Raw genomic sequence first — 20,997 nt, 5'->3', positions numbered from 1 at the left:
CATTTATATTATTTGAGCCACCCAGTACAATTAGATAGTCATTTTCATCAAAGTCTTTAGTTTGTTCCCTATCTGACTCTACAACTGCATTAATTGATGCACTTGGCTTGAAAAAACATTGGACATCAAATTTATTTTTCAATCTTTTATCAAGGAGATCACTGCAATCACGTCCATGACTGGACGTCAGTAGCAGAACTCTCCCTTTCCTATCTTTATTTCCTCAGCTATATTTTGGGTGCTGTCTTCAAAACCTCACTGTACGTTTTATTTCCACCATTTTCAGAGCATTTCCCATCATTTAGGTTAGATTCTATTTTTTTGCATTTGGACGGAGGTCTATCATACATTTAGTATTATCAAATTAGATTCTAGTTTCTTTATTTCCTCCGACATTAGACTACATAGATTTTTTAGATTTAGTATTTCTTTTTATGGTCTTCATCTTGTAATTTTATAATCAGTTCCAAAGATTTAATTTCTTCCACCATCCCTAACCTTTCTTCCTCAGACGTTTTTAGAGTTACTTCTAATTGGTTTTTTAAATTAGTGTGGCTACTTTGCAGTTGAGCAACTTTTTCGGCTAAAGTAGTTTGAGGAACTGGGGTTTTTGGTTTTGGTGTTTTTGAATTTTGGTTTTGGGAACGCGTAAGTACTCCCGCTATGTGTACATTTCTATTAATAACCTTCGGTGTTCTACTTGAGCTTATCTTCCTATCTAAGAAATTATATTACTTGCAATAATAATATTGATTTATAAATGATAGGATTTTAATTTTATTATAATTTTAGTCAAGTAAACTATCTATGTTTATTTTTAAATCTCGAAAACCTAACCTCAAAATAACCTTTAAACGATTTTTGGCTTATAAAATAGAATTAAGAATTGAAATCTAAAACAAAATGATAAAATGTGATCAAGAAACAATTAATAATGAAATTAATACAAAATTTGTACTTATCCGTGACTATTTATAACACAAAATCTTCCAAAACCCAGGAGCGAAATTATGTATTACTTTCATTCACAACCTCAAGGTCATCCTCTGATTTAATGTCCACAGTTTGAAGTAAATTTCACGATAGGGTAAAACTCTAATTCCCAGTGTCTATGTGCCGGTTGGATTTTAATCGTAATTAATTTCACGAGAACCAATCAGAGAAGGCTTTATCGAAAAAGCAGTGGGTGGAAATTAACTAGAGTTGATCTCCTATTTGAAGAATATAAATATAAGTAAACGGAATTTATAATATTAGGCTGAAACGGGTGTTCAAGTGATACTTGAATTTTTGTAAAGTGAAAACTACAAGACTTAACCTATCTTACCTACTAAACCTATCCAACAAGACTATGTGTAACCTTATCTAAATTTGGGAAAGGAATAGCACAAGGTTACCTAATTTTTTCCCTCCCTATCATTTCCATGATCTTTTTATTGTATCAATCGATAAAGAATCTATAAATAGGTAGAATATAATGCTATTCTATAATAAGATCCACGTCTTTGAACTGTGAGCATGAGTTTTCAACAACATCAATGCCTCCTATTTCAATAAGGCTGGCAATTTAAAGTGGATCTCACCATAGACTGAAAGATCTATTCCAAGGATATATTATTATTATTTATTATCATACAGAAATAATAGCGTAAGTAGATATCCCATGGTATAGAACGTTTATGTTGCAACTTTTGCTGTTATCCCAAGCCGATAGCCAACATAGTTCTTTCCCGTGAAGCTGTGTGACGCTCGTAGTCTCTCATATCGTGCCGTTCATACACTCTCACCCCAACAAAACAGTAAAAATCGACATGATCGACAGTAATCGGCTTGGGATACCAGTAAAAGTTCCGACATAAACGCCCTTTACCATGGGATACCTACTTACGCTATTGTTTCTCTATGTTATTATTTATTTATTCTTTTTACAATTGAGCACAGATTGGGTGAGAAAACCTAATAATACCTTGTACTATTTATTTCCCAAATTTGGGTAACATTAAAATAGGAGCAAGAATCTACACAGTTGAAAAAAGTACTGTATTTAAAAAAATACACTTTTGATAAAGTGTATTGTTTTGAGGACAATAACGGAGTTAAAAGTTCTCTAGTGAGATGTACTGTGAACTGTCAGTATTAGTTAAAAGTGATACACCAATGCTATCTGTAAGGAATGCTGACAGGTCGTAGTGATTCTCATTGTAAGTTAGTCCTTTGTTTATTAGTAGGTGGCCACAAAAAGCAATTCTCGCACTGGCGTAAGGTTTTGTGACTTGCATGCGTTGGAATCGTAAATCAAGTGGCGGATTGTGTGTTGTTTCGCAGTTGGCACCCCTGTAAGTTCACAATAATTGAGGGGCCGACACCTAAGTTAGGTTAGGTTGCCTCTTAGCATCGACTTTCTTTTATCTGGGTTGTAATTTTTCCAGGCCGGCTGTTTTGTACGCGTGTTCGCTGGTCTTTAGATATCATAACCTGGCTGACTTGAGAGAAGGAAGAAAATTATCTTGCTAGTCAAGTTTGTGGGAGGAAATGTTAAGAGTTTTTTATTTCTGTGTGAAGTAGGGTTAGATCTAGTTCCAAAGTTATCTAGTGAAGGTCTAGAAATGATAATTCTGTTTAACGACGGTAACTTCCCCATTTCTTATGGTGGATATTTCTTCTCCTCAAGGAACAAGCTTAAATTTTTCGAGTTAATTCCTACCAATAGAATTATTTAAATAATTTATAAGAGAACAAGATATATATTTAAAAGAGAACAAGACAATTAATTAGAGAACAAAGACATATTTTCTGTCCTCGAGGATCGAACTTCAATTTTTTTGAAATCAATTTCCACCAATAGAATAATTAAAATAATTAATGAGAGAACGGTTCACATTCTTCTTCTTTCATGAAAACTCCTTATATCCAACGTTTATTCCAAAAATCTGGAAACTCATTGTTTCGATTTCAATTCATAGCAAGCTATCATTATTCAGAACTGCTTCCAGTTTGGTGGTGCCTTTTCATATTGGAATCAATAAGAAGTCGATCATGGAGCTCCAATGAGCAAGTAACAAGTAATAACATTGGAATCAACAGTTGCCTCTCTCATTAAGTTTGCATTTGATTTGAATAATCACAGTCATTTTCTCGAATTTCGAGCTTATTTTCAATATTAGGTGAAAATGTTAGTGGACATTAATTGTAGAGATTTCCATGCTGAATCTTTTCCACTGTAAATTCCTCGTTTAAATTGAATATGAAGCCTACATAAATTATTCTAGTTGTGTTTGAAAACAACAGGACATGGATATGAAGCTGTTATCATCAGATTAGTTGAGTGAGTAGTTATTCAGTTGTTCTTTACTAACTAGAATATTCTCAACCTATAAGAGCTAGTCAGTAGTGGAATGAACTTAGAAGTATCGCCAGAACAACATTAACACCAAGTGAATGTCTGATATCAGTTTTTACACTTTCTAAAGCCGCGGAAACACTTCTCATGCTGCATTCCGATCCGACTCATGTCCGGATTTCATGTGGGATAGAGGGCTGGTGATAGTAGCCTACAGGTCAGGCAAGATGAATAATATTTATGAAGGATAGGTTAGGCTTGTCACATTTAATTCCGTTGTCTATTTTGCTGTCGTCCGTCTGTATGATCGGAGTGGGATCGGAGCTATGCATGACAAGTGTGTCCGCGGCTCAATACGGCCTATACAGAATAGCGAGGAGCTTAGTTTTCGGGGAGACAGGTTGGCGGTGACCCATGATAGGCTTGATGCCTACCATTGAACAAATGAATAATAATCAAGAACAAATATAAATTCTCAAATTCATTTATAACTGAGATTAGATATCATTACAACCCTTCTATATTCTCAATACTTTATAGTAAACATTATCTTGAAACTGTTCTTGCAGTTCAGCAGTGTTCAGATTCAAGGATGAAACATATTATAAACTGCTATTATTCTTGCTCCACCTATTTCCAACTTGGCACAGCTTGGCAACACGCATCTAGGCAATGTTTTTGCAAACTACATAAATATGGGCATTACAGTTATTGGAACAAATCGTTACAGTTTTCTGAACGTTTGCCAAAAGTTCAGTAGGAGGAGCCTCCGAAGGTAACATCGGGGCGCGGTGAGGGAATTTTCACTTTCACAGGGAAATTTTCGGATATTTGTCTGTATTGAAGGAAGAATAGTCCTACTACTTGGGTAGGACTGTTGAAAGTCTTGAAGGTCATTTATGATAGATGTTGTTTGTTAAATATATGTGGAGTTAATTTTAGGTTTCATGTTCTAGAAACAAACTCATTTTAAAAGAATCCTCTTTTGGATTATGAACACTCATCAGTTTGGTAATGGCTCGAATATAATACAGTATGACTTCCTCTTGATAAAAGTATCCTATGACATCCAAAAGAAAGAAACTTTTTATCTCCATTTCACTTTCCAATGTCATTGTATCTCTTAAATGAATTAAGATCATCCACTTGGAACTATAAAGCTGCGATCACACCAAAGTTATTAACGAAATGTTTATTTCTCCGTCCTTATAGATGCTATTGAATTGAACATAACTTATCATACACATGATGAACATAATTATGTGTTTTTCAAGTTCCGTTCAATCTAATAGAATCTATAAGGACGGAAAAATGAGCATTTTGTTAATAACTTTAGTTTAAACGCAGCTTTAGAATCTTTACTGAAATTTAGCGATAAATTCAATAAAATTCCCTGCAGTAATAGTTGTCAAGATAATTCACAAAATATAATGCTAAAAAATGTGGAAATTCATGTTCACGGAAGTCAATTATTGGTATTATTTGATTGGAGAGCCAGAAGATTGGAGATTGCAGAGAGGTAGATTTTGAAGAGAAAATATATTTTAGTGATTCTACGGTCGAAAACGCACCGAAACCCATAACCAAGAACATTGATTCAATGAAATATTTTTTGTTGTAGTGATTATTGACTTATTCAGATCCAAATTAAATCTGAATCAAGCTCCGAAATTGCTGCAACCTTTTAAGTTGAATTGGTCTTGAAGTAATGTCGGTGTAGGTGTAAAATGAAAGTAGAAGATTAGCATCAGAACACAATCAACTTATTTATTTATCTCTTTTCTGTATAGGGCTACTTGTAATATAAATATAAATAAAAATGAAAATCTCAGTACCCTTTTCGAAATATTTTATCACAACATGTTTTGGACATTGATGCCATTTTCAAGTGATATCAAACAAACAAGCCAAAACAAGACACCAACAGTGAAGTTATATAATAGCTTTTTCTACGTCTATGATATCAAAGAGAATAGATATCACATGAAAATGGCATCAATGTCCAAAACATGTTGTGATAAAATATTTCAAAAAGGGTACTAAGATTTTCATTTTTCTTTATATTCAACTTATTTATTTCTATTCATTCTTGTCATGATGATTATTATATCCCATATCAAACCACAGATCTAGGTTCATGTCTATTCAGCTTATTATATGACTAGATAGATATATATTACGTCTGATTGTAGTACTCAACGGCGTCAGACAAGTCAATGTGCTAGCAAAAAAGCGAGACACCATTAATTTTTCATGAAATGTATATCTAGTATATAGTTACTATTTGTCTTTGACTCTATTACAGTAGTCAAAGTGGTCCTTCAGACTATACTAGTAGTTCTGTGAACAGTAGACTTCACGCAGTATTCTCATACACAAGTACCTGATTGAAACTATAGACCTTATGGAAATACAGCAATAGACTGGCTTCTCCACACATCTGTATAATCACTTGTCAGCTGATTTATGATGAATAAATTATTCTATAGTCTGATTTTACTTTAATATTTGCGTATGAAGGAGGCTCCTTTTTCCTTTTATATTATCCTTGAAATGCAAAAATTCCAAAAAGACAAAAACACAATCCTGCAATTATCATGAGTTGTTCTATGTAATAATTTGTGACTCGTGTATGAGCTCTCAACTCCCAGAGGGAGTTTCTAGGGATAGAAGGGAATTTTCTGGCTTTTCTTGAGGGAAAATAGGGAAAATTGTGTGCGAAGTTGGAGCCTGTACGCTGGTCTGCTCATTCATCGCAGAGCCGCTTTTCCAACTGCCACAAACCTTGACTAGCGTCTAGCGAGCGTTCCGTTTGTAGCGAGCGACAAGCGACTAATCGCCCGAGCGACAAGCGACTAATCGCCCTGTTTTCTCTACGGGAAATTCTTCCGTTCTTTCGGAATCTTCTCTCGAAAGGTAGGCAACGCACGCATGCTGGTGATTGGTTGATGGCTGTCAACCAATCAGAGTCGTCAATAAGTTTTGCACACAATGAAAAGTTTTTTTGGGGTAAGGAGAGAGTGACCCGATTAATTATTGTTCAGATGAGACAAAAATGTGGGAATGACAATTTTCAATGAAATTATAAAGATATCTCGATCAAATAAGAACAATATAAAAACTTCTAGTACCCTTTTATTAAAAACTTTAAAATATTCTAACAACTAGCTTCGACCATAGGTCATTTTCAAGTTCTAAATGAACTTGAAATGTTCTAAATGATCTTGAAATCAAATGAAATAGACCTATGGTCGAAACTAGTTGTTGAAATATTTTGAAGTTTTCAATAAAAGGGTACTAAAAGTTTTTATATAATTTTTATTTGAATCAAGTGGCCCATATAAGCGAAGTGATTTCATATCTCGATCAGTCTATCGAGTTGTAATCACATTTTCCAATTTAACTATCAAGTTAGAAGAAAATATTGATAATAAACTTTTTCGAATGAGATTGATAAGTTGTTAAGGCCATGTAAATATTTTTGATGTTTGTCAATTGAAGATGGAATTTGAAGATAGACGTTTCAGAAGAAATAAATGTTATAAACGTGGAAGAAAAACTTGATAGCTATAAATGAAAATATATATCTGAGTACTTTTTTTGAATTATTTCGTCACGACATGTTTCGGCTACTTTAAAAAGACATTTGATAAGCTATTTTTAATGGGTGAGGCTAGATTTCCTTTCTTATGGAGCATTCTTTACTCGATGGTTTTCATCATTGATTTGAATTATGAAAGGCTTCCCGATTGGACTTATTAATGATATTTTCTGGAGAAGTTGAAAAGATTGAAAATTCATTTTGTGATATATAAGAGTGAGTGATATATTCCTTTATAGACAGTTTAGAACTAGAAAGAGGGGGGAAGGATTCTGAAAATGAATCACTTATCAAGTTTGATCACAGAGCTCCTGAATTCATAGTGTCTCTGACACCGATAGCAGAATATTTTATTGAAATTCTTGTTTGTCTAGGTCAACTCTGATCAGGGGCAAATATTTTTGTCAAGAAATGGGATTGGGATACTTAAGCTGGGTTTAAACCATAGTTATCAACATAATGTTGATAACTTGATCCTTATAGATTCTATTAGATTGAAAGGAACTTGAAAACACATATGTTCATCATGTGTATGATAAGTTATGTTCAATCTAATAGAATCTATTACGATTAAGTAATTATTATCATTTTGTTAATAACTTTGGTGTAAACGCAGCATTAGTAGGATTGATTCCAATCGAATGACTAATTTTGGTTAGAACTGGTTCAAGAAAAGGTGCTTCGAAGTATAATTATGTAAACGATACTAATCGGACTTAAGTCTACATAAGTTTAATTTCTCGTGTGAATTTCTCGTCAATTGATTCCAATTGAGATCTTAAGAAGTTTCATTTCCTTCTCAAAAATGAATCTGAATTAACTTTGAGGAGAACTTTAATCACTCATCAAGTTTGATTATAGAACTCCTCAATTCATAGTATCTTTGACACCTATAGCAGAATATTTTATTAAAATTCTTGTTTGTCTAGATCAACTCTGATCCAAAATTCAAAAGAGTTATTCCTACAAATGATTAGGATTCCACCAGGGGAGATGGAATGAAATGGGACTCAATCCCTTCAGTTATTCATTTTCAACGTAATATCATAATGAAAATAATCAATAGTAACAGAATATCCATCATGTGAGAGCCAATATTTTACTCAGAATGAAAATATCCTTGTAGAGTTTCCAGGAGAAGGATTGAGAAATCAATGTCTGATTATATTGAGTGAGATCGACAATAGGCGGGATGCACACCGGAGAAACGCGTTTCGTGAAAAAAGATTCAGGAAACGTGAAACGAAAGTTGCTCGCAATCGACTGATAAGATAAAGCAGGGAACGTTTCTTTTGTATGCATGCGCGAGTGAAACGGATTGCATGAAACAAGTTTCATGAAAGTGAGCTTCACGAAATGCGTTTCTCCGGTGTTCATCCCGCCTTTCTCTTAGTCTTTCTCTTCCTGATCAATAACTTAATAACTTAACACAAACCTATCACATCTTCAACTTATGAATGAAAAATAACAAAGCTTGAAAAATTAAGGACTGTACAATAATTTCATTTGGTAAAATCAACTTCTGAATAACTATTTATCCAATAATGATTGAATTCATAGATAGAATATTGGATCGAATAGAAGGCCCTGCTATTGGCTTACCGATTTCTTGATGACACGGCACGGTAAGACAGGACAAGATGCTCTCCAATTGGCTGATTCTCGATACGTCAACTCAATCAACCAATCGGAGAGCTTCCTGACCTATTGTGCCGTGTCGTGTCGTCGAGAAATCGGTATATGGTCTCCGATTGGCTGATTCCTGATACGTCAACTCAATCAGCCAATCAGAGAGCTTCCTGTCCTGTTATGCCGTATTATGTCGTCGAGAAATCTATGAATCCAGTTACACACTGATTGATTTTTAGAAGTTCTATTTCTTGCCGTCCTGATGAAATCTACCAGATTTATTTGAACTTGGCAAATACATGAAAACATCATCTGTTTGTCAAGTTATGTTTATTCTAATAGGATTTATAAGGACGGCAAAAAATCGAACGTCGAAAAATTGATGTGTGTAACCAGACTAATGGCTTGAACTGAATTTAATCAGTTGGTGGCTTAAACTCAAAATTAAATACCTTAAAACAAACGAGACTTGATACGGATTTAAACTAGTTTATAATGAAATTCAGACTAAACTGTCACTGTGCAAACGGCCCTAAGTGTGAAAAACGCCATTGAATAATAAGAGTTATGCAGGCTTAGAAAAATTCTCCATACTCTTCAAATTTATTCCACAAGATCACAATCTATCATGATTTTATAAATTCTGGAAAACATAATTATTGTAAATTTCAGCATTCGGAAACTTTTGAAAGTAGAATCAGTGCCAACTCCATCAATATCAGATTTATTGTTCAAGAAATTCTCTTAAGTTATCAGAAAGACTAGAATTTATCACATTGGTTCGTCATACAACAAATTTTTCACTTCTCATAACTCTTCAATACTTTTTGCTTCTTCTCACTATTATTATATTGTATTTTGCCTCTCCCTCTTTCATTTATCACTCATTTTCCCACCAACAAAATCCTCACCCACTCTTACATTCATACTCACATTCACATATAATTTCCATTCCTATTTTCAAACTCATTCCAACTAACGAAGTGGTTCTCATCTAAATGGTGGTTTAAAAGCTGTTTACTAAATCGCTATAAAAGCAAGAGTTATGAATGCATAATAGTAGGAGTTCTGTATGTGTGTGTATGTGTTCTCTAACATTTCTAGGTAAGTGTGTATGTGTGTGTGTGTGTGTGTGTGTGTGTGTGTGTGTGTGTGTGTGTGTGTGTGTGTGCGTGTGTTCTCCTGTAATTCCTAGGTCATGTTTAAATATATTCTGTGTTTGTGTGGGGCGAATGCATTTAGTGCATTCGCTAATATCTCCAGTAATATTGGAAGTATGTATTCACATATGTCTCAAGTGCTAAAAGCATCACACATATTCTTTGTTTTGTTTTGATATATGCTGGAATGATATATTTCTCTTCTATAACTTCAAACTGACTATACTCCCTACCTTCAACAACAATGCTCTCTATTCAATAAATGCTGACAGGTCAAAGTGAATCTTAGTATAGCCATCAACATCACTCAGTGATATTCTGACCTAAAAACTCATCATCAGTTCTGAAGTTAGATTAGTTTGCTGAGTTGTGTAGAGGGGTGGGGGGTGTTTGAGGGGGTGTTATTGTTGTTTTACAAACAGAATTATTGCTCGGGTAAATCTCATTACTCATCTGTGCTGGTTGTAGATTGTAGAGTATGTGCTGCTGTTTTAAAGAGAATGCTAGGCTGCTATGACTCGTTCTCAGTAGTTATTTCAGAAGCACTCAATTCATGAGCGCTTGCATTTAAGTTGACGTGGAGGTATGGAGTGTGGTAATTGGCTTAGAGTAGTGGTGTGGAAGGAGAGTGGTGGTGGGGGTGATGGAGGAGGAGGGTAGGAAAAGGTGATTGGGTGGGAGTGGATGAAATAGGGGGAGTGGAAGGAGGGGAATTAGAATGAGGATGTGGAGGAAGTTGAGAGAGTGAGAGGGGGTTGATGAGCGAGAGGAGAATGAGGAGGATGTTGAGAAGGTAGAGGAGGAAGATGAGGGGGAGGAGGAAGATGAGGAAGATGTGGAAGAAAAGGAAGATGTGGATGAGGTGGAAGAGGGGGAAGAGGAGGGAGAGAAGAAACAGGAGGAAGAGAATAAACAGGAGAAAGAGGAAGCAGATGAGGAGAAAGTGTTGGAGGAGCAAGAGAAGGTGGAGGAGGATTAGGAGGTAGAGGAGGTAGAGGAGCAAGGGGAGGGAGAGGAGGAAGAGGAGAAAAAGGAGGAAGAAGAGGAACAAGAGAAGGAAGAGGAGGAGGAGGTGGAAGAGCAGAATGGAGTAAAAGAGGAAGTGGGAGAAGGAATGAATGAGGAGGTGGTAGAGGAGGAGATGGAGAAGGAGGAAGTGGAGGAAGAGGAGGAAGAGGAGGAAGAGGAGGAAGAGGAGGAAGAGGAGGAAGAGGAGGAAGAGGAGGAAGAGGAGGAAGAGGAGGAAGAGGAGGAAGGTGAGGAAGAGGAGGAAGAGGAGGAAGAGGAGGAAGAGGAGGAAGAGGAGGAAGAGGAGGAAGAGGAGGAAGAGGAGGAAGAGGAGGAAGAGGAGGAAGAGGAGGAAGGGAAGGAAGAGGAGGAAGAGGAGGAACAGACGGAAGAGGAGGAAAATAAGGAGGAGGAGAAGGAGGAGGAGAAGGAGGAGGAGAAGGAGGAGGAGAAGGATGAAGAGGAGGAAGGAGTAAAAGAGGAAGTAGGAAAGGAGGAAATGGAATTCATTAAAAAGAGAAGGATGAGCTGAAATGGGAGGATGAGGAAAATAGGGATGATAAGGAACAGAAAGATGATTGATTGATTGATTAATTGATTAGCTGCCTTTATTAGAAACGCAAAGATGAGGAGAATAAGGACGGAGAGAAGGAGAAGGAGCAGTATTAGTTGTAATAAAAAAGGAAAACTGTAGTTAAGGGAAGAGAAATAGAGAATAGAAAGAGGTTTGTGAAGAAGAAATTTGGAGATAGAAAAGAAGGAAAAGGTGGAGGAGGAGAGGGAGCGTGATTAGTTTAGTTGTAATATAAAATGGAAAATGAATTAAATGAGAGAGCAATCAAAAACTTGGAAAAAAAGGAAAGGAATAATGAAAATGTGTTTAGTGGCATGAGAGTACATTCTCTGAACGCATGAAAAATACAATATAGAAGAAGGAGAAGAGAAGAAAACAAGAAAACAATAATATTATGCAGATAATAAAAAGGAGTATTAAAATGGAATAATAATCGGTGCGAGATGAGAACGAGGACTAGAGAAAGTAGAAAATGAAGAAAGAAAAATGGAGGAAAAAGTGAAAATAAGATGAAGAAGAACAAAGTTGTGAGTTGAGTTGCGGTGAATGACAAATTGAAAAATGAAATTGTGAAGAAGAATATTGAAAAGAGAATATCAAATGAGGGAGAAAATTGAAATAAAATTGATATCAAATTGAAATAATTCTAAAACAATGAATAATAGCCAAACTTTGAGGAATAGGAAGGGGAGTGGGAGGAAAAATAGGAATGGAGGGTGGGTGAGAAGAATGCAAAAAAGGAAGAATATGGGTAAATAGTTCTATAGTGAGAGAACTAGAATGATAAAAGACTATAATATCATCCAAATAGTAGTGATAAAAGTCAATGAAAGTAAGCTTAGTACTGTCGTGGTTTATTGTTCTTTCACATGAGGTGCAAATAGCTGTGTTTTACAACTTCTGCTCCAGTTTATATTGGTATGCTTTGATAGTCCAGATGTGCTTCCAAATTTATTCACTCTAATTGAGCAATTTAATTTGCTAGATGAGTTGGGATTCCATCCACTATTAGCACTCTGCTCCAAATGAATGATAGCAGTCGTAAAAATTTTAAACGTGTTTCACGTTTTTATATCTGTTTGAAAGTTGGTGAGAAGTTGTAATTGAGGTTTTTACGGTTTTTGATACAAACCATTGAGCATTCAAGTAAATAAAAGAATAGAGCTTTCAGCAAACCGATGTAGGGTGATTACGGTAGCAGTAGCGGGAGAGCAATGATTCCAAATTCGATTTTATAAAAACATTATCTCACTTCCAGCTCCAATTCCCTGTCGGTGTGAGCAAAGCTCAATGCTGCTTAGAGATTAAGCTCAAAGGTCAATCGTCATCAGTCATCAGCATTATCGGTATTTTAATCTCCTGTCTGCGATCTTCAGTATTTTCAAGTCGATTCAGTAGTTTCAGTATATAATCAATCGATACATCATTAAGTTTTGTTTTATGAAAGTTTTTTCTACATGTGTCAGAAACCGAACCGTTGATGGATCATTTAGGGCCGATTCCCGAGCTTGTGATTTAGCTAAGTTCTAGACATTAAGCAGCTCGAGTCAGAAAATTGGCTTCCCGAAACGGGGCGTAGTCGCAGTTTTTATGATAATATTTATTTTTCCTACAGATACCTTGAAAAGTGACCATTTCTGCAGTGATTGCAGGTCGCAAAGAATCACATTTCCGCTCTAGTGAGCAAAGTATTACTTCGCGTTCTCCAGATTTGCAGCATGACAACGCAAAATAGTTAGTAGGTTATATGCAGTTTGAGTGCAGGGAAATCAAAATTAAGTTGGTAACACTGAATATGGTATATTGAGGTGCACGTTATAATATGGCAGTGGAGAACGGCGTTGCCTATTTATTATGTGCCTTGATTAATCAAATTATTATTATTATTAATTTAAATTAAATTAAGGTTTTTATTAATAATAAAATTACACAGAAAAACATTTGATGGATTTCAGGGAATTTCACCCATAATTACCCACTTTATGTATTCAATGGTAACTGTAGGAAAAATTTAATGTGAAATACGTGCGCAAAGTTCGTTTGCTGCACTCAAGAAACTAATATTCCGCACTCGCCTACGGCTCTTGCGTAAACGTTTCTTTCGGTGCAGCAAACTGACACTTTGCGCACTAGTTGCACAAAGAACTATCTACATTTCTATAATTGGAAACGTTTTTCCTTGACGAAATAAAACATTCCTAAATAGGCTAATTCAAAATAGCCGAAACTCTACACTATTTTATATTTATTTTATTTTGTGTTCAATTTTCTAGTTTTTCGTAATTTAATTTAATAATCTTTAGTCGTTTCACTGCGACTACGCCCCGTTTTGGAAAGCCAATTTTCCGACTCCACCTGTTTAAAGTCTAGGACTTAGCTAAATCCCGAGCTCGGAAACCGGCCCTTAGATTCTCATTCGAATATTTCTATCATAGACAATATCCATAATCGGAGACCGATAATTGATGATAGTTATATCAAATAAAAATCGAGGTACCCTTTTTCAAATGTTTTATAGAAAATGAAAATGAGTGTAAATAAATGTATATAAAAATCTGGTGTGGCGCACTCACACAACTTTCCTTGTCGTTATGAGAATTGATCACCTGACGCTAGTGTTGTCGCGCATCTCAAGTCTACTTATAAACAAAGATCTGAGCCAGCTGGTGACAGGACAATAACGCTGGAGACATACGAGGTCTGCTATCTCTTCATAGTGAATCATTTAATAGAATCAACAGTTACCAACAGTTTGCAATTGGATAATCACATTTTCTGGAATTTCGAGCTTATTTTCAATTTTAGGTGAAAATGTTACTGAACATCAATTATTGTAGAGATTTTCATGCTCAATCTTTTCCACTCGATATTTTTCGTTTGAATTGTATCTGAAGCGTGATAATTGGGAATCTAAAATCAAACTTTGCATAGCTCCTGGAATTTTTACAGATATGGGACTTGTGACAGTTGATGGAGCTTATCAATTTTCATTTTAGGTAAGAATTTGATCAAAATCGTTGGAGCCATTTTCGAGAAAATCGCGAAAACCCCTGTTTTTGACAACATTTTCGCCATTTTAGCCGCCATCTTGAATTGCATTTGATTGAAATTGTTCGTGTCGGATACTTATAGTGTAAGGACCTTGAGTTCCAAATTTCAAGTCATTCCGTTAATTGGGAGATGAGATATCGTGTACACAGACGCACATACACTCATACACACACACACACACACACACCACACACACACACACACACACACACACACACACACACAAACAGACCAATACCCAAAAACCACTTTTTTGGACTCAGGGGACCTTGGAACGTATAGAAATTTAGAAATTGGGGTACCTTAATTTTTTTCGGAAGCAATACTTTCCTTACCTATGGTAATAGGGCAAGGAAAGTAAAAATGTGAATGAACAATATTTTAAAAAAGGGTACTTGGATTTTAATTTCCCATTTCTATTCAAGAGTAGCCCTAACGAAAAAATATAATTTAATGATAGTTATCTCCACAGCAATGTGGTTGATTTTCATATTATTCTCTCTTATTTTTCTCTTCTCCAGCAGCTTGTCTGCTGGTGGAGTAAAAGTTTTGTGAAGGTGAAAAATTCCAACTGGAAATAGATGCTGAACTAACATTCCGGAAGACACTAGCTGATATTAATAAGTGAGAACAAAGGTATCACACGAGAATAGAACGTATATAACATATATAAAACGTGAACTGTGTGGAAAGCACGTCACGTAGGCTATGGCTACTACTTGGGTGGCTTCATCATCAACTGGACTCTTCTCTCTCTAAAATGGGTTTCTCGCCAATCTATTCCTGAAGCAATTAATGTCGCCAACCCAGTAGATTCTGGATGGAGAATAATAGTGGCATAGAAAGTTACTAACTTGAAATATAACCATTCATTTCTGAATTTTATTTGTAGAATAATTCTGTTAGGCCTACATTGAGATTCATTACAAACTTAGATTGTCCTTATAAATAACATCTATGCTGACAATTCCTAGTGAATCTCTCTATGGCAAACTATAGTGAGGTCCACGTTATAATGGTAGTGGAGAAAGATAGGAGGAAAACATTGCCGATCCTCTATCTTATCATTTATTTACTTATTGACCGAATTGAAGCTGATGTCCTAGTTTCGACTCGATTGGCTTTTGTCTGTTTGTTTGTTTGTACCGCAGTTACAGTCGCAGTTATTGCCCGATTTGGATGAAATTTGGTATAGAATTTCTTTGAAAGAAGGCGCAGAAACGTATGTGTAACGATTTTTGGTAAGACCTCCGGTTTTTTTTTAATATTAAAAAAACCGTAAACTAACTAACTGGAGATACAGCAATTCAAGTACCTACTTTTTCGCATTTACTGTTACCAGGGCATGGTGTCCAAGACGATTAGAGCGTAGTTAGATACACTGTGGGACCCAGGTTCATATCTCGTTCCGACCAGATTCTTTTTTGCAGACGATACTAATTGTTATCTTATTCTAATAATATTCATTATAAAATTATTATTATTACTATATAGAATAATTAAATCGAATCATCTTATTATTGAATTGATTTATCAATTGATTGGATAAATTATTAAAAAAAACTTTAATATCAATACATAAATAACTATTATTATCTATGTTACAGATAACTCAACTATTTTTATTGTAGACAATATTTAACAACATAAACATTTCTTCAATCTCCAACTTCTTTTATTCATAACTATCAGTTATTATTTTAGTTATTTTTTAACTGAATTTTCAGTTTTGCAGGTACAATGATTATTTTATTGTATGCATTTTTTGTGCATTTTTGTGTCGCTCTACAGTGTCAAGTCTTTTGTTTTCCTTAAGGTATGAGATCGGAAACCGATTTGTGAGCATTAACATTCTGCATAGGCATAACAAGCCATAACATTGAATCCACTTTTCATGAAAAACATCATTAGCAACCTAATTTCATTGTCACCAACAAACTCATCTTATTTTGAATCATTTTCCATCTCACCATCGTCTGTGAGACGATTCATCCTCTAAATTGCCTACTGCATATTCCTTTTTTCCGTCAGTTGACCGATTTCTTGTAATAAATTATTAGAAAAGTTGTAATATATGTTAATATTGTAAATATGGATACGATATAAAGGTACCTCCTTGATAAGTCCCGGTGTCCCTGCAAACAGTGTCTCTAGCACTTTCAATGGAGAAAATAATAGATGACATGGCTAAATCTTCACAATAATACTGTACTTACTGTACTGGTCCTTCTCATTAGATTGAAAGTTGTATTCATGAGCGAGGTCTACTGTTCGCAGAACTACTAGTTATTTATTCATTCATTCATTGTATACAACACTATAATCATAATACAATTATGACATTGGAGGAAGAACTAGGCTGAGCCTGTACTATTTCTCAAAAAAAAATTATAAAATGTCAATGTTGTCCAAAAGTTAAGGTTATGTTATCACACACAGCTTCGTCACTTGATTTTTGGTCCAGAAATAATGATTTGGAGATTTTGAATTTTTTAAGGTTGATGTTATACTCGAGAAGAATCACAGAATGTATCACATTAAATGCCTTGTCAATGCCTCCTATAGACGGTAGCTGATACAGGTTTATTGATGTAAAATTAACGGTTCATTCTTGTTTTAAATAACCAATGATATTTTATTAATTAAGAACTTATATTTTTCAATAATTTCATAGTGAGTTTTCATCAGTACGGTAATATGAAATATTTTGTTGATTAGTTATTAATTCTACATTGTTAAAAGATGATCTGGCAACAGAGCAAAGCGAGAAAGAGATAGCAATCAACCAATAACACCACGAAATCTCTTGAAGAGAGTTTTATTTGGTTGTGCGTTTATTTTTGCGTGAATTTCGTATCAAAAATTGGATAAATTTGCTTTGATTATTCAATTGAAATGATTGATCGAGAAGAATGAAAATAAGCCCATAACCATCATCTGTAATTCCAGAATCTTAATGCAAAATTGCAATTTAATCAGTTCATTAGTTTGCAATTGATGATGTGTCAATCGTGTATTAAATAATACCGTACATGCATAAAAAATGTATCCCTTTATTAATGAGATAATTACCCCTGAAACAACAAGTAGCAATTGTCATCTAGAATATTCTTTGAACAGAAAGTGATTTTCAAAATCACTTTCGGTAATACGGAACTTACCTGAGATTTGAGATTGTAGGTCATCTCTTCTCTGATTTCCATTTCTCACATTTACCAAAAACGAGATATAATGTTGAATCGTCAACTGCAAAAAAAAATGGTGTTGAACAATAGATTGGAATAATATATAATAATTACAATACCGTAGGAACAGAATCTCTGAACTGTTAATTTCTCTAAAACACGAGATACTAGGTATTAGAGGTTCCAGGAACCTCTAGCCGTGCGTTAATACAGTATCTGTTACCTACAATGGGAATTGTATGACAATTAGAGTTCATCTCAAATATAGCAGTTGACAAAAGTAGTAAGTCACGTATGGCAAAGAATACAATAAAATTTTATTAACTCCTCTTCACGCTATCTTCTCCTTGTATCTCCTCAATATACTTCTTCTTCTTCTTCTCCTACTTATTCTTGCTCTTCATCTTGTTCTTCTACTTCTTCTTCTCCTTCTTCGTCTTCTTCTTCTTCTTCTTTTTCTTCATCATCTTCTCAAGTTCAACTCATTCCAGGATAGAATCAAGCTGTGATTGAATTCTGTGTGATGTATTCAGTTCAAATATAATTATGTCTAGATTTTAAAAGTTCATTTGGAAGATCCAAAGTTACTTCAAGTTAAACTTACCTTGTCACTCTGTAGTTTAATCTGTTATTAGGACATTTTAGCTTCACACCCATTATTTGAGCTGAATTTGCTCCCATAATACTAAACCCTGTCTCTTTCTTTTTCAGGTGAGTCAACTTTTGTATACTTTGTTCCATTGCGCACCCTTCAATAGGCCTTAAATGTCCGCATTGACTTTATACCAAAAGGTCATAGCTAGGCCGCCCTAAAATGGGCACTTACACTGTAAGGGGATGACAGTCTATTATCAACGGAGCAGAGCGTACTTTCCAGAACTCCTATAGGTCAGTGTGTACTAATTCTGTATTTTATTACTAATTTATACGGTTTGTGTGAGAAACTTTTTCTCGAATATGTCAGTTCAATACTTCAATACTTTTAATAAAGCAAAATAAATCTTATAGCACCCTTTATTCTTCAAAAAACTTGAAAAAAAATTTAGAATAAAGGGTGCTATAAGATTTATTTTGTTTCATTAATTTAAAAACAGCCCATATCAAAGAGTGTTTCATTTTAATACTTTTGTTGATATTCCTTAGATTTCTCAGTTGTTCATTTCTACTTCAATTTTTGAAACTTTTTGAATAACAATATCTAGTGTCAATATTATTACTGGACATTTAATTCTGATACTTCAGCTGTGTTAGAAGTATTATGAATTTAAATTTATTTGAGACTATGCATGAATCAGAATCGAACATTTAAAAGTAAATCTGAGAACTTGAATCGTTCGTGATTGAATTATATTGAAGGTTCAATATAATTGGACTTAACTATGGTCAATTATGATCAATATAAAGGTCTGTACTGTTATGATCAATACAGTTATGTTATATATTGTTATGTATATATTATGATCAATATAAAGGTCAACATACTGTTATCAGCGAAGCTCAATAAGAGAAGCTACAATATTACAATCATCGTTTTCGACGTACTTTGTAGACACATACGAGTACATTGTTTTCTTAAATCGTTTTTACATTCCATTAATAATATCGGGGCACCGAGCTTCGCTCGTTATTTATTTATTGATAAACCGAACACAATTCTTTAAAATCATTGGGGAAGGACTAACAGGCACAGCCCAAAACTGTTTCTTCCCCGAATTTTGATTTATACACTATAAATGGTCTAAAAAGTAGGTCATGTTCCATACACTTCAATCAATTTCCGGTCCAAATATTTGAAAACAGAAAAGTTCTAATTCAGATTGTTTACAAACCAAATTGAATAACAAAAAAAAAAACTCACTAATCACTTGAAACTGTGAAATAATTATTTACTTTGAATATTATGATATACCATGTCATGTCAACAAATCAGATTATTTTGATCGAGTCTATTCAAATTTCTAGATTTCTAGCGAGATATAGTAAGCTGATTGATTACACAGCTGATCTACCACACAAAGGCACACGTATTTCTGTTATCGACAGACGACGAAATTATCATCTGTTTTTCCAAGGATGAATTATCCTTTTCATGTCCTTCAGCGAGTTTTCCCAGGGATGAGACCTAGTGCAATCGAATTTTCATATCATAAACCCACTATATGTTCCAAATTTCGTGAGAATCGTTAGAGCCGTTTTAGAGATCCTGTCACATACAGATTATATAAACATCTAAACATATAAACAGAAATTGCTCGTTCAATAATATAGGATACAGTTCTATGAAATTCTCGATTATATTACTCATCCAAAATATTATACCTCCTCAATTTTTATACCAGTTTTATTTTCCATATTTAGTGGATCATTACAACATATTACCGCATCAAATATCATAGACCATACACCAGCAGGCTCTTCCAGTTTTCTATGATATCATCATCATAAGCTAGTAATAAATCCTTTGTACTTCATGGTGTTTATAACATTCTGTATTGTAGTGTACTGTGTAGTAGTGATATCATTGGACAGCAGATATCGTAAGATATAACATGTAGTCCAATATTATGCTCTGATGTTATGTACAATATTATTTTAAGCTCAGTTTTGGTCGTTGCTTTTCAGTACAGATTCATCGGTTCTGTATAATTTACTTCTACGATAATTATTAATGATTTCAGTCATAAAATACCATACCATTGTTATTTGGGCCTATTACAGCCCTAATCCGTATCCTGACTGCAGAAAGTTTGACAAGAACGCATTGAAATCATTCCAGTTAATTAATTCTGCCAATTAGACTGATAGATTCACCATCGCTAATTGCAAATATCAGTAATCTAGAATGTTTACTGTACTCTGCTAATCTCAAATACCATTTACTAATCTATAATATTTACTATATTCTATTTGATCTAGAAAGCAAATTGTAATAAAATAGAGCTGGTAGCCATTTGAAGGATGTAATCAGTGATAAGAGTTTATTGATTCATTTCCAACTGCGATGTTGATAGTCCTATCAAAGGCTGAGAGTCCATATTTGAAGTGGAAATCGATACTACGGTTTTAATTATAATTAGTGTATCAATATCACTGGATGGAATAGTGGATAATGGTTATGATAATCACATTAATACGTGCACATTGGATGATAGAGGTTTATAGTTTAGTAGTCTCCAAAAACCTAAATTAGGTTCAAATAATTACAATTAGGTTTAGAACCTAAATTACAAACCTAGCTTATGTTTGTGGATGCACTATCATCATTATTGGAATGGAATTTCTATTAAATACTGTATAAAATGATAATACAAATTCTGTTATATATTTCTCTTCGCTATTATCTATAAATCATCCAATTTAGTCGTATTAAAATCATTGGATGCTTTTCTCAGTCATTGAATCCCCTTTGCGATGTGGACGATGTAATCAATGATGATATACTTCACATC

The 20,997-nt window shown here is 34.4% G+C and overlaps 1 protein-coding gene across 2 annotated transcripts in view; it reads left to right on the top strand.

Moving 5' to 3' along the window:
- The first annotated feature begins 6,083 nt into the window (after window positions 1-6,083).
- LOC111060065 (calexcitin-2) overlaps window positions 6,084-20,997 on the top strand; it is a 293,673-nt gene continuing 278,759 nt past the window's right edge. For both annotated transcript variants that reach the window (XM_039434686.1, XM_039434683.1), the window contains exon 1: window positions 6,084-6,256. The gene's annotated coding sequence lies outside the window, so the exon portion shown is untranslated. The remainder of the gene's footprint in view (window positions 6,257-20,997) is intronic.

This window comes from Nilaparvata lugens, chromosome 8 (assembly GCF_014356525.2).
Source record: "Nilaparvata lugens isolate BPH chromosome 8, ASM1435652v1, whole genome shotgun sequence".
Taxonomy (NCBI): Eukaryota; Metazoa; Arthropoda; class Insecta; order Hemiptera; family Delphacidae; genus Nilaparvata; species Nilaparvata lugens.
The sequence above is the reverse complement of the archived record's forward strand: the minus strand, read 5'-3'. Positions and strand labels throughout refer to the sequence as shown.